At 37.3% G+C, this 15,437-nt stretch overlaps 1 long non-coding RNA gene across 3 annotated transcripts; it reads left to right on the top strand.

Annotated features, from left to right (window-relative positions):
* Nucleotides 1–2,882: 2,882 nt before the first annotated feature.
* Nucleotides 2,883–9,735, top strand: LOC129350569 (uncharacterized). 3 transcript variants are annotated; one of them, XR_008604014.1, is made up of 5 exons: nt 2,883–3,020; nt 3,923–4,023; nt 5,806–7,630; nt 7,735–7,851; nt 7,943–9,735. It is a non-coding gene; the product is annotated as an uncharacterized LOC129350569 (long non-coding RNA). The 3 variants fall into 3 exon arrangements; XR_008604013.1 differs by having other exon boundaries at nt 7,694–7,851; XR_008604015.1 differs by lacking the exons at nt 2,883–3,020; nt 3,923–4,023 and adding an exon at nt 4,067–4,828 and having other exon boundaries at nt 7,694–7,851.
* The last annotated feature ends 5,702 nt before the right edge of the window (nt 9,736–15,437 follow it).

Below are 15,437 nucleotides of genomic sequence, written 5' to 3'. Positions count from 1 at the left end.
ACAACCCAAACGCTAAAGTCTCCTGCAGCCTACCAGAAAACCTCTGAGAACAGAGAATCAGGACAAGAACTCTTACCTTCTGGACAACCAACGTTGGTTCTCAAACAAGAATACAGAATGTGTCTGACCAAAAACCTCTGAAGACTCACTACAGCCAAGATAAAGACACAACTCAGCTGGACCAAATCCACTAATCACTGCACACATTAGCACCATGTGCTAACTGTGGCTAAAGAACCACATTTACCAAGACAACTATCCAGTACAAAGCCCTAAAACACACCAAGAAACACATTAAAGATGATTTTACTGCTGGAAGCTGCAAGCCAACGCCTAAAGAACAAACTAAAGCAATGGAACCAAACCCAGTTCAGTGGTGAAGAGAAGCAGAGGAAATGTTTGTCTGCAGCTAAATAAAGCAGGAAGACACTGAGCTGCTCAGGTGTTCCTAATAACACCAAGCAGCCACCTGGACAGCCAATAGGAACACAGCTTACTGGAAGTCCAGAGGGCTGGGTTAGTGAAGGAAATTTAATTTAAAGTTGAAGCAGAAAGTTAATAAAGAAAGTTGAAAACCACCTTCTGATACCTGAAATCTCTGAGTTTTCACACAAAGAACACCTGAACATGTCAAACTGGTTTCATAGTAGAACCATCATTGTAAAAACGTTATAGTATGGTGTGTTGCTCAAAAAACATTAGGACCCGGCTGTCAGGGGACAAACATGTAAGAAACATGAGAACAGAGAGAACCAACCAGTAGGTCACAGTTTATCATCCCCCAGTCATCTCCTGAAGTCCATATGGTGAGAGACATCAGTATCTGGTTGTTCATTTACCAGAGGATGCTTATAATCATGCTGATGTGGTCTGTACTCTACAGTATTTTAGTGACTCAATAAATACCTAAGTTGTTTTTTTAAAAATGCTTTTTAGTTTTTAATAAACATTTAAGAGCCTATATGTAATCAATAAATGGCCTTTGCCTATCTTAAGAAAAACTCACTCAGAACTCTGATATGTTAACAGTACTAAATAAATCAATAAATACATGCATACACACAAAAATAAGTTAATACATTAACTGTATTAAGATAAGATTTAGATTTTTTTTAAAAAGTTGTTTATGTTTTTGCAGAATCCAGTATTGCTCACTGGTTGGTCATTACATTTTATTAGTTTGATTTCACTGTTTAAAATGATGCCACCTCTTTTCAGACAGAACCTGTGATAATAAAACAATACAAAATTTTTAGTTCTGTGTTAATAAAGCACTTAAAGCTTTAAGTATGGCTAAATGCTTTTTTCAAAATTAAATATATCACTCCTTAGGTGGTAGTGGCCCCAAGTTCAGTAAAGTTGGAAAGATATTCACAGATTCGGGCTTCCAGCATCAATAACTCATTAGATATAGGTTGTCAAAACATAAACGGTGCCTCTTTCCCATTGTTGCAAGGCAGACAATGTGCTACAAGCCCAGTTTTATCAAAAGTAGCTGTCTTTCAAGCTACAGGAATAACATGGTGTCTATGGAGTGAACAGAGTCCGTCTGCAATTTGCAAAACCGCTGCAACAGTAAAGAGAGACAAATATTCAATAACTTCACTCTTATACATTGTAGTGTCACTAAAATCACTGCAGCCTTCAACTGGCTCCTGTTGACAAAGTGTTTTAACAGAAATGTAAATGCTGTAATTTGATTCTTTTAATGAACCATGTAACTTGAATGGATGTGATGCTGGTGTGACCACAGTGTACACATCTGATGTTGCTCACAGTGGTCCAAGGGACGCTCAGGGAGTTTGTGTGTTTGCTCAGACTCATGAAAAATTACAGGGAACATTGTTTGGGATTCAAGCAGTTCCTTCTTTTACTCACTATCTCCCCAGCCTTAGAAAAAAAAAAACCTGTTCACACAGCACAGATGAGGCTGAGGTACACAGGAAATGTTTGGCTCCATTGTACAAGTTTGGGTAAACAGTTTTGTGGGTTGCCCAGTAAGCCAGTGGGTCTGCCGTTCTTTCTACAATTGCATTCGCTGTGGCGCTTTGCATTTGCCAGGCTCTACTTGCGTCTTCGTCTAATAGGCTCCACAGTTGAACTGAAAAATATTGAAGATCATCATCATCATCACCAGAAATGTCAGTTATTCCCTATTCAGAAGAGAAAAAGAATACCTGTGGAAGGTGCTGCTGGTGGTGGAGGACGAGGCTGTGGTGGTGCTTGTGACGTAGATGACTGCTGCTTGGTATTCTTTATGTTAATTGTTGTGCATTCTGTTATTAAATGTTCTTTCACACTGGCTGCCACTCTGATTGGTGAATCCAAAAGTTTTGAACTGCAGAGCCACAAGTGTAGCAACAGTCAGTGAACTATTCTTTTCTTTGGTTTGTAGTCTGTCAGCTAAGCACCTGACAAGGTTCTGTGCCAGGTGTTGTGTCATGGGGGTGGTGAGTTGGGAATATATATATATATATATATATATATATATATATATATATATATATATATATATATATATATATATATATATATATATATATATATAATCTATCTATCTATCTATCTATCTATCTATCTATCTATCTATCTATCTATCTATCTATCTATCTATCTATCTATCTATCTATCTATTCTCTACGAAATACGAAATCTGACATACTACTAACTCTCAAAGCAAAAACAACAGCAAAAAAAACCAATCTATTCTGCGAAAAACAATTCAAATGAACAACACGAGGGATCTCCTATCCCGGAACACTCGATCCCGCTGAGTGATTCACATAACAAACCGAACCAATCAGGTGATTCGAAGCAGTTGAGCGCTTCAAACGTCACTGAAGTGATTCAAACGTCACGAGTCACGTGACCAAACCACGCCTCGGCACAGTGGCTCGATACGTTTGCTTCATGAGCTAAAGCGCATGCGTCGAAGCATCTGGTATCAGAGGAGCATCACGAGTTGGCACGTCTGGTAGCATCTCTGGCTGCTGGTGACCTTGTTTTTGGAGTAAAACACGGTAAGAAGATAAATACTTCTAACCAGTAGCGTTGTTTTGTTGTACGTTAAGTCAGCGACTTGTGAAGAGTTGTGTTTTGTCGTGTTTGAGCAGTTGGTCCGGACGCGTTAGCTAGCTAAGCGGCTAAGTTAGCTAGCGGGCTAATTAACACAGGTGGCTAACTTACCGCTGAACACCTGTGTTAGTTGCTGCCACAGCTGTCCTCATTATTAGAATGACCTTCTCAACCTGTATTTCTCTGCTGTGTATTTTAGCTTTTAAAAAAGTTATTTTACTTTAAGGTTAACTGAAACCCGTTGAGCTGCACTGAAGTTTAACATTCAGCTGGTTTGAATTAAACCAAGCTTAACTTAATATTGCGCAACATTACCTCTCTGAATCTCTTTAATTTCATTAAATTCCTTCTCTCTTCCACTGCTCAAGTTCAATCCAGTATATAAAGTGACATTAATAATGAATAAACTAACAACCAGCCATTGTATTTATTTATTATTGCATGTATTTGTAGTAAAACATGAGTTGAAACATCCTACTTTTGGATCTAGAACTGCACAAGCCGTTCATTTTCAGTCACCTGACGAGTTAAACTCCCCTTTTTATGTGAGGTTGAAGCAGAAAGTCTGAGTTAACAAAGAAAGTTGTTTATAATTTGCGATACCTGTTATCTCTGACTGAGGCTTTAGTTTTTGTTGAGCTGATTTACACATAGAAACTTTGTTCAGGAAGATTTCTCAGTAGCTCAGAGGACAGGCTGCTTTTTACACAACCTTGTAAGAGAATGTCTGTCAATGCTTTCAGCAGAATTTAGAAACACAACACTTCCTAAACAGATATTTTGAGGCTGTGAGGTTGAACGTTTGAGAGTATATCAGTGTGTTTGTTTGTGGTCTTTCTGTTTCTAGGTGGAAGCTGAATTAGTGAGGATGACTCCTGCTCCTGTCATCTCTAAGCTCCTCACACATCTTTACCTGCACATGAGGAAAATCACTCCTGTAGAATGCAGGTATGTTTGTCATTATTATAAAAAGATGTTGCCTGGTGACCTGTCAGAAACCCATTATACAGAGTCAGCCAAAATAATGTTTACACACATCAGGAAAAGAAAAACTTGCATAAATATTTCAATACCAAATTTATTCAGACATCACGAGATTAATAAAAGTTATCTTTGGCCTCTACAATTACAAGAGGTGCTTAAAGTGGTGGCCACTGGCTTCCAGACATTTCTGTTGTGTTGTAGACGTCACTTGTTGATGCTCCATTCATGAGGGTAGCGCCATCTGTTGGGAAAACATCGTACAACAGGACACAGAGGTATTGTGATTTGATCAAATTTAGAAAGAGGTATCTATATGTGTACAAGTACTTATACATATGAAATATTTATAAAAGTTTTTCTTTTCCTGATGTGTGTACATTATTTTGGCTGACTCTGAACTTAATGAGAACAAAACTGTCATTTAATTGTTGCTCTGAAAGCTTCTTTAGTGAAAACCAGCTGGTGTTCTGCTTTGAAACAAACTGCTGTTGAGGTCTGTGTTTTTAGGTTTAACCCCACAGTTTCTGAATGAACTGATAGTTCATCATTCATCATCAGTATAACATTCTGACCACCTGACTAATACTGTGTTGGTCCCTTTATGCTGCTAAAACTCCTCTGACCCAGTGGTTCGTCAGAACCTCTGGGGATGTCCTGTGGATTCTGTGGATCCTGTGGGTTGCAGGGTGGGTCCTACCTAGACCAGGCTGATCCTGGACCATCCCACAGATGCTCCATCAGATCTGGATGTGGGGAGTGTGGAACCCAGGTGAACAGCTTAGCTCTGTCATGTTCCTCGGACCACTCCTGAGCAGTTTCAGTTTGTCCTGCTGACGGAGGCAGCTGGCATCAAGGACTGCTGTTGCCATGGAGACTAGGGGGTTGTTTGTCCTGCAGTGTTTAGGTGGTGGTACATGTCAAACATCCACATGAACGTCAAGGTTTCCCAGCAGAACGTTACATTAGAACAAGATGATGGATGTTGTTCTCTTCAGCTGTCAGTGGTCAGAATGTTGTGGCTGATTGGTGGATCTGTCTGCCTTTACTCTGACATCCAGAGTTATACAAAAGTGTAGTATGTGTGCAGTGCAGAAGAGATTTACTTTATTGGATGCAGTTTTGTTTTTTTTTAAGGGAGAGCATTTTTTTAATCCACCTGAAGAAGACCTAATCTGACCCTTCAAAGGATAGTTAATTGTTACTACGGCTTCCATAGTGGTCCCATCAGAGAAAATCATATCCATATACAGATTTTTATTAATTCCAGGGCTGGTTCAGTAAAGATTATTATAATAACTACATCAGATAATTCTTGGTCGCAGTTGGAATTTTGCAGCCTGAGAGATGGTTGAGAAGGTTTGCAGTTCTTGTTTTAGCAAAATATGTTATAATAGAAGATCTTTATTGTGATTGTACATGAAATTATCTGCAAACCAGCAAAGTGTATCAGTCTGAGGTATCTAAAAATAAATAAGTAAAGAAAAATGCTTCTAAAGCCAATAATAAACAGAATATTTTGATGGGATATTCTAAAAAGGAAAGAAAAGCTCCATTCTCACTCCTCTCAGGATAAACTGTCATTAAAATTGACTTTAAATTTAGCTTCAACACGAGATAAAAACATTTACTTTTATTACTGATGTCAAGTTTTAATAAAGTTCATGCTACTTTTATAAAATGATGAAAGTGAATAAATTGTATTTCTGTGATCTGTGTTTGATTTCTGTCTTTTCTCCTGTCATCCAGATGTTCAGAGGGAGATGATGCCACATCTGGTCCAGCTGATGGAAGGTCTTGAAGTTCTCTGACTGGCCTCGACTGAAGATGGTCGTCTCACTGGATTTAAGGTTCAGATGCTCAGTAACAAACTCCACCAATGTGCCAACAGGGAAGCTTTAGGTTTATTAAATGTTGCTATGAAGGTTTCGCTGTTTTTCTTTGTGAATGCAATGTGCTCCAACTGAAACTTGAATTAGAACTTAGAAGTAAATCCTTCCATCTGAAAGGATTTAGTTGCATTAATAACCTCATAACATTCTAACTTTTATTCCAGTCTTGGTTGAAAATAGAATCTCTGTATTGATTCAGGTAAAAACTGAACTTCACAGCATGTTGGAGCAAAACAACCAGATGAAAACTGTGATGGTGTTGGATTGTCAGACCGTAATGTTGCAGCTCAAAGCAGCTTTTCTATCTCAGTTCATTCTGACATTCAGCTATGAATCAACACAGCAGATGGTGATCCATGCTGTGGAAGTCTCACATCTCCTGATTTAATGGAGCTGCTTTGCACTTTTTACACTGTTTATTCACCAACACTTTATTTAATAAAAGTCCCATCTTGTTTTTATGAGGAATGTGATGTTTTAATTTCTCTGTGAATAACTGCAGTCTAATGCAACAGCTGGAATTGTAACATCTGTCCTGATATTGATCATGAAGTATTGATCAGAATACTTATGGTTAGCAGTCATCCCTGAAGTTTTACATTAAAATCTTTACTTGTGTTGTGAACTTTGGTAAGAAGCAGAAACGTTAGCGTTGCCATGGATACATGAGTGTTGAATTCTGTCCATGTTTCCATTTTGGGAAATTCAGTCCAGTTCCAGAATGTGGAGGAATTTAGTCTCACAATCACAGACAACAAATATTATCTGAAAGTCGGGTTATTGTTGTTTATCAGCACAATACAAAAAGATTAATGTTAGAAATATTCCAGTTCAGACTCTAGAATATCATGATTTATGCAAATTTACCTCAATAATATGAATGTTCAGGTTAAGATTGTACAGTGATATTTATTATGTAAGTTTAGCTGATTAAAGTTTATGACTCTGCACTAAAATATTATTTAAATTGACATCATTATTATAATATTTAGGGTCAGACCCTACAGTATTGAGATTAAGAAATCAAATATTCTATAAAATGTAAATACACTGAACTCATTTGGATATATTTGAGACTCTACAATATTATTTGACACAAATCTAAATCAAAATTTTAATAATTTTTACTCCAAACATTTACTGGACTGATTTAAATATCAAAATCACTCCTTTCTAATCCTCTGCTTTACGTTCAAACCTGAGGCCTTAAATAGAAACACACAAGTATCTGATTGAAGGAACTTCTGCAGAGTCCTGGTTCCAGAACATGATGATAGAATTATAGACAAACTTTAACAAAAGCTGCCTGAGAGTTTACAGGTTTTTATGTTAGATTTCTTCAGTAATTTAATGAGAGTTATCAGCAAAAATCAAGTGTTCATTTGATGAACTTCATTTCCTAAAACATCCAGAATTGGAGCTCATATCTTTGGCAGCTGTAAAGTTTCTGCTCCTTCAAAGTTCACAACACAATGAATGAATTCCTAAAACACTCTCAATGCTGGAGAGTGTTTGTGATGCTGAAGCAGTGACCAGTTTTTCTGTTTCTTCTCTGGAGATGCACAGTGAGGGACGTCTGCAGAGACTGAGAAAGAGTCTCACCACATCCTGACATGAGGAAAAAGACTTTATTGAAGACTACAATGAGAAAAACTATCAGACAGCAGACGGCTGCATTCAAGGTGAGCTCTGAACATTTGATCTGGAACAGGAATTCAATAACGGCAGCATGAGCTTCATTTCAGTCTGTAGCTGCTGAATTCATGGATGAATCATCTGGCACTAGAGAAGAAGACCATCAAACATCCACGTCAGCTGATGGAGGTCCAAGAGTCTCACCGAACAACCAACCTGCAGAGTGAAGACCTCAAATCTGATTGGACGGCCTCCTATTCAGCCACATGTGTGAACAAATGCCTCTAAGTTGATTTGTTTTCTAAAATAAATCTAGTTTGTGTCCTAATCAATGCTTGTGTGTTTGCTTCTTTACACAGCTGTTAACAGTTTAGGCTGTTAGATTGTTCCAGATAAGACAAGTACAAGATTCTTCAGAGCCGTTCTACCACGAGCCTGACAGGAAGAACTCCAACAGCTACTGAATGTTCCTGTGGTTCCCTCAAGGCTACAGGAGGAGTCCTACGAGGACGAGCTGGTCCACCTGATGGTGGCCAGTCGCTGCGGTTCAAAGCCAACACCGACTACGTGGACTTCTACTGGACCACATGGAGGCCTTCAAACCAGACCAACAAGTTCAGCGACTCCCCGACTCGTGGGTCTGAGGACGCCGCCGAGCCTCGGCCCAGCCGGCCTCCTGTCTGTGGGTGTTTGAGTGCTGAGAGGTTTGTGGATGCATGTGAACATGTCTGTGTTGAAACAGCAGCTTTGGACTCAGTAACGCCAGGAAAAACCAAGAGCTCCTTTGTGACTTCCACTAAAAGACTGATGAAAATAAGTTTGCCAGGGTTCTGACTGATAACAGATTATTAAATAATGAAAATAATCGTTTAAATATTCCTTTAAACAATCCTTTTAGGTCTACATTTCCTTTACACTGACTTCTTGGTATATGCACAAGTATTTTGGGTGGAATATACCAATAACCCAATGTTCAAGGGTTCTTCTGGGAATATACCATTAAACCAACCTTTTAGATAAATGTTCCAGGATGTTAGGTAGAATATACCATCAGATAAACCTTTTAGGTCTACATTGGAAGATTTTAGAGTAGAATATTACTCCAAACCATCCTTTAGGTCTACATTTAAGGTGGAATACTCCTTTACACCAAGATTTTTTGGTCTTCATTGAAGGATTTTAGCTGGAATATTCCTTTGAACGAACTTTTTAAGTTTATGTTAAAGGATGTTGGGTGGAATATACCATCAGACCAACCTCCAAGGTCTACAGCAGTGAATTTTAGGTGGAATATACCATTAAACTCACCTTTTAGGCCTACATTGGAGGATTTTAGGTGGAATTTTCTTCCAAACCGTCTTTTAGTCTACATTTAAGGATGTTTAGGATGGTATATTCTTCCAAACCAACTTCTCAGGTCTACATTTCAGGTGGAATATTCCTCCATACTAACTTTTTTGGTCTACATTGAAGGATTTTTTCTAAACCACCCTTCCGGGTCTATATTTGAGGTTTTAGGTGGAATATTCCTTTTAACCAGCCCCTCAGGTCTCTTTGAGGATTTTGGATGTAATACTTGGTTAAACCAACATTTTAGGTGCATGTCCAAGGATTTTTGGTGGAACATTCCTTTAAGGTGGATGTTTGAGGACCTTGTAGCTGGAATACTTCCTGAAACCAACCCTTCAGGTCAACATTCAAAGATTTAAGGTGGAATATTCCTTTAAATCAACCTAAATTTCATGTTTTGATCATTATCAAGTGAGAAACCTCAATCCAGACTCCTCATAATGGCGTTTGAGATTTATGCTGCTGTTATTTGTTTAGTCCAGACTAAATGACAGAAATCCACAACTGTAATTGTATTTCAGGACTCGGTTATTAAATGTCAAAACAATCCATGTGACTTTAAAAACTCAACAGCTGTACAAACTCTAAGATTAAACTCTCCACAAGGATCCAAATTAAGTTGGACTTCTGCATGAGAGCTTTAATTATTCTTCATCTACTTCCTGAAAAGTTTGGTCAATAAAAAAGACAAAAACTAATGTTTTCAGCTGAACTAAAAACAGACTTTGTGATTTTTCTGCTCACATGTTGTGTTGTTGTAAACTTACTCTTTCAAATAAATATCTGCCTAACCCCCTGGAAACCAGCGTTTGTCCTGTTTTTGTGTTGCTCCTCGGCGACCCTAGACAGCCGGGTGGTAATGTTTTTTGAGCAACACACCATACTATGACGTTTTTACAATGAGGGTTCTACTATAGAACCAGTTTGACATGTTCAGGCGTTCTTTGTGTGAAAACTCAGAGATTTCAGGTATCAGAAGGTGGTTTTCAACTTTCTTTATTAACTTTCTGCTTCAACTTTAAACTAAATTTACTTCACTAACCCAGCTCTCTGGACTTCCAGCAAGCTGTGTTCCTATTGGCTGTCCAGGTGGCTGCTTGGTGTTATCAGGAACACCTGAGCAGGTCAGTGTCTTCCTGCTTTATTTAGCTGCAGTCAAACATTTCCTCTGTTTCTCTTCACCACTGAACTGGGTTTGGCTCCGTTGCTTTAGTTGGTTCTTTAGGCGTTGGCTTGCAGCTTCCAGCAGTAAAATCATCTTTAATGTGTTTGTTGGTGTGTTTTAGGGCTTTGTACTGGATAGCTGTCTTGGTAAATGCGGTTCTTTAGCCACAGTTAGCACATGGTGCTAATGTGTGCAGTGATTAGTGGGTTTGGTGCAGCTGAGTTGTGTCTTTATCTTGGCTGTAGTGAGTCTTCAGAGGTTTTTGGTCAGACACATTCTGTATTCTTGTTTGAGAACCAACGTTGGTTGTCCAGAAGGTAAGAGTTCTTGTCCTGATTCTCTGTTCTCAGAGGTTTTCTGGTAGGCTGCAGGAGACTTTAGCATTTGGGTTGTGCTAGTTTGGTTTTTGTACGCTTTCATTTGGACGACTATCTTGAGGCCCCTCCATGTGGTTTAGTGAGGTTTTCTGCAACAGTTCTACAAAGCAACCTGCAGCAGAAGAGACTTTGAGAGTCTTTAGGAAGTTCTGGAGACCAGACTTTAGAGCAGCAGAAACATTTGTCAGCAGTTTGAGCAGGAGAAGGTGAGCTTCAGAGTAGAAATGAGACGGAAACCTTCTTGACCCGTGTGGTGAGGTCCTGTACCAAGAGTTTGAGCAGGTTGTGAAGAGTCTGTAGTTCTTTGGTCTGAAAGCACAAGAAGAGTCAACTCATTAAAGGAGAAAACGGGAGATATTGTTGGTTCTTCTGTCACTTTGCAGTTTCCAGTTTCTTTAGACTGAATATCAAGTTTATATTTTAAATGATTTCCCATGTGAGCCCAAGAAGACTTCAATAAACTCCCTTCATCCCCTGGACACAACATATTTTATTACCATGTTAAATCTTTTTTTTTTTTTTTTTTTTTAAATATGTTTTTGAGTTTTAATCATAGTTTTAGCATAGTTTTTTTTCTCTTTGCTTGTTTAGTTTTGTCATTGTGTAAAAGGTGCTAAACAAATAAAGTTGAATTGATAAACTGAATAATTGACTAACTCATGATTGTGACAACAGAAGTATTTTCATTGTGATTTAAGGGTTTGTTTCATTTTTAAGGTTGGGGTTAAAATCTTGACAGAAAAAAAAGATTAAAGAAATAAACTACATTAAAAACAATTAAATCAAAGGAAAAAAACATTTAATACAACAAAACGTTGAAAAAGAAAATTCAACATTAAATACAATTAAATTATATTAAACAGACAAAATATTTAATTATACAATTTAACAGATACAAAACATGTAATTATGAAATTAAACAAATTTTTAAACACAAATATGAAACATTAAAGATGAAATATTTTAGATAATTAACCATTTAAAAAATAAAATTAAACAAGAATATTAAACATTTTTTAAAAATACAAAACATTGAATTAGATTATTAAACCTTTAAAAAGACAAAACATTGAATTAAAAATTAAATGTTTAATTAGAAAATTAAATCTTAAAGACAATAAAACATTAAATAGGAATTAAACAGAAAACACAATGAAGCATTTAAAAAGAAAATTAAACATTAAAAGGTGGTAAAACATTTAAAAAGAAAAACCTTAAAGATTTAATCGAAAAACACTGGGAAAGAAAAGGAAATTCTTCAAATAAGCTGATAAAACATTTGAAAAAACAACAAACATTAAAAAGACAAAACATTTGGAAATCAAATCAGACATTAGAAAAGAATAAAAGGTGAGAAAAGAGCAAAACTAAACATTTAAGAAGAATCAAACTAAAGACAAAACTTTTGAAAAGACACCAGTTAGACTTTAGAAGATCAAATTAAACAGAAGAGACAAAACGATCAAAAAGAGCAAAAACAGATAAAAGTCAAAGCGTTTTCTAGTCTGAAACGAAAACATCAAGTTATTTCTTCAAACATTTCCTCTTTCTATGTTCTTGGTTTGATTGTGGATAGATTTACTAAGAACTCATTTCAGAAAACTGCTTTCCAGATAAAGTCTGCTAGTAGTTGAAGGCATTTATCAAACTAATGTTACCTTCTGATCTCCACAAACTTTACTGTTCAGTGAAGAGAATCAAAGTTTGTTGAGGATTTCTAAAAAACCCACAGGTGAAGGTCTGAGAAGAACTCAGATGGATGGTCTAAATGTGAAATCAAGACTCATGGTCACAAGTTTTAAGGCTTCTGTTAACCAGAAAGTTCAAACTAACGGAGAAGTACTGAGAAACTTTTAAAACTTCAGCCCTCAGACTGTCTGAAGGTTCAAACTAACAGAGAACTACTCAAGAACTTAGAAGATATCAGTCCTTGGGCTGTCTGAAAGTTAAATCTAACAGAGAACTACTGTGGGACTTAGAAAATTTCAGTCCTCAGACTGTCTGAAGGTTCAAACTAACAGAGAACTACTCAGGAACTGAGAAGATTTCAGTCCTCAGACTGTCTGAATGTTCAAACTAACAGAGAACTACTGTGGGACTTAGAAAATTTCAGCCCTCAGACTGTGTGAAAGCTCAGGTCCTGAGGACTCGGGAGGTGTGGAGGCTTTGGAAAGTCTTGGAACTGAGGGTTCAACCCTCCAGCACAAAGGCTGAAGCCCAACCTCCTGAGAAAAACGGTCGAGTCGAGACTCATGTTAAAAAAAAACTCGAAAACGACAAAAAATAGATGATAAATGCGCAAAAAAAAGAAAAACTAGTATCTGAGCGAGTAGCTCAGGAGGATAAGAAGAGGACTACCAAGTGGAAGGTCGCAGGTTCAAGACCCACCACCGGCACTTTTCTTACTTTGTCTTTGTCAGAATTTTGAGAAAACTTAAGAAGTGTCTGGTCTTGAACCAGCGACCTGCAGCTCCATAGGCAAACTCTTAACTCACTGAGCTACAGATCAGATACAAAGAACTAATTTCGTCGTCCCTTTGACATCGTAGTTTCTGAAGTCACCACATGGGTGGAGCCAAGGCGGAGTCTGGGTGGAGTCAGGGCGGAGAGTAGGCGGGGAGGTGGGTGGCGGCCTCCCCCCTCTACTCCCCCACCTCCCCCCACCACCCACCACACCTTCCCCCGCCCGACGAGTTCTTCGAGTCTCCACGAGTTCTTCGAGTCTCGACAGGTTTTCCCGAGTTTCTGAAGTTTCCACCAGGTCAGAGGCAGAACAAGTTGTCATGAAGAGATGTTGAAGTCGGCCAGGATGGACTGACTTTTTACAGTGACTAGAAGGAAGACCACTAGAAGAGCAGGTCTTTAACCACCATCCATAAAATCCATGGAGTCGCTCCAGAGAAATGAAGGAAGGTCAACTTTTATCAACCTCCATCCAGATGTTCAACTTGATATCTTTACTTTGACATTTTTAGCACCACAAACCTTTAGTATCACACTTTATTATCATTTATTAGGACTTTAATGGAATCCACCAGCAGATTTAGTTTTTGTTGACAAACTTTATTCTTGTCGTTGTGGGACTGCAGTATTTAAAACTCTTCCTTCTATTTGACCTCATGCTTATTAGTTTTAGTGGAGAAAGTTATTTTAGTTGTCGATTAGTCTCTTAAAAACCAAATAATAAATTGGATTAGTCAAGAGGTTTAAATTTCTTACTTTGTCATATTTTAAATATGACAAAAAATATAAAAATAAAGACAATTTGACCTGTATTTGGCGTTATATAAATAAAATTGAATTCAAATTGTATGTATCTTGTAATGTTGGAGTAATTCAGCCATATATGTTGGAAAACACATTTTCTTTGTCCATTAATCTGTTGATTGTTTTCTCCAGTAATTCATTTCTTGTTTTGGTTTATAAAATGTCAAACCCAAATATATTCAGTTTACTGTCATAAAAACCAAAAAGATTTACATTCATGATGCAGGAATCAGGCAGTTTTTCACTTTTTATCTTAGTTTAGTCAGAAAGATGGTTGATAATGTGTGAATTGTTGCAGCTTGTGAGCCGTAGAAGGTTTTAATCTTTGGGGCCGAGTGTCAAAAAACATTTAGAAACCAACATCAACAAAACACTCAACAAAGATTTGAACATCATTAAAGGGAAATCCAACTTTTGCATGACAATGTCTAATTAAAGGACATTTATTTCAGGCATATGGGTTCTGTAAAGCGTCTCGAGACAATTTGACTGTAATTGGCGCTATATAAATAAAATTGAATTGAAATTGAAATTATTTCCAACGTAAATGTGTGATATTCATTCTCTGGAGCTTTCTCTTCACATCGTCTTCCATCTGGACTGGTTTGGTCGGGAGCATGTGCAACAGACATTTGAAAAACTGCACTTTAACATCAATGAATGACACTGAAGTTTAATCTTACATAAATGAGACTGAGTCTGGATTTGCTGCTCTGTCATTAACTCCTAAGTTTAGGGAAAGTTCAAACAAAAGAGGACAGTTCAGATAAGACTTGAGAATGAGCTTATTTTGAACAAACATCTCAGACTTTCTGAGCTTCAGCACCTACAGCAAGATATTTTAACAACAAGCAACTCAAGAGATCCAGAAGTTGGAGAGAGTTAGCTTTAGCTGAGCCAAAGAACATGTGGGACACTAACCTAGCAAACATTTCAGACTTTTCTCTGTGAATTCTGAGAAATAATTTCCTATTTAATGACAGAGCTACACATCTTAACTCAGTCTCATTAAAACAGACTCTAATTCAGTGTCATCCATCCATATTAAAATGCAGTTACCCAAAATGTTTGTTGCATGAGCTCCAACAAAACCTGTCCAGGTAGAAGGCCACTTTGACAAACAGGAAGTGGAAGATTCCAAGCAGATTTATAGAAGGGGGAACCAGACTGTACTAAGTGTGGTCTAGTATAGAGGGGTGTTTTGTGGGTTTTTAAGGCTGATAATGATTATTACTGAAATATTTGGAGTAGATATTCATTTGCATTAAATGAAAGTATTTAAAATCTTGGAGTTCAACTTAGAAGAACACAAACTCTAACAGAAAACTTTGTTGATACGTTGTTTTGTTTACAGATGTTAAGTTAACCCTTTAACATCCTCACCAAGAAAAAGGCAATGAAAAAATAATTTCTTTACATTTCTTAACTCTTTGGGGCACTAATAACAACAATCAATGTTTTTTTTATGAAGAGACCCAGCAATTTTTAAAATACTGACCTCTACCAAACGGTTGAGAAAAATTATTTTACCCTTTTAAATCTTTTTTTTTTTTTTTTACATTTCAAATGACACATTTGTGTTCAGCAACTCCTTAGGCACCATAATATGTCAAAAGTATTACTTTACCTTTGAAAATCACAGCAAACAGAGGCCTCATGTGAGGAGTGATTTTGCTCGTGCTAACTTCCTGTGAG

This window comes from Amphiprion ocellaris, chromosome 14 (assembly GCF_022539595.1).
Source record: "Amphiprion ocellaris isolate individual 3 ecotype Okinawa chromosome 14, ASM2253959v1, whole genome shotgun sequence".
NCBI classification, from domain to species: Eukaryota; Metazoa; Chordata; class Actinopteri; family Pomacentridae; genus Amphiprion; species Amphiprion ocellaris.
The sequence above is the reverse complement of the archived record's forward strand: the minus strand, read 5'-3'. Positions and strand labels throughout refer to the sequence as shown.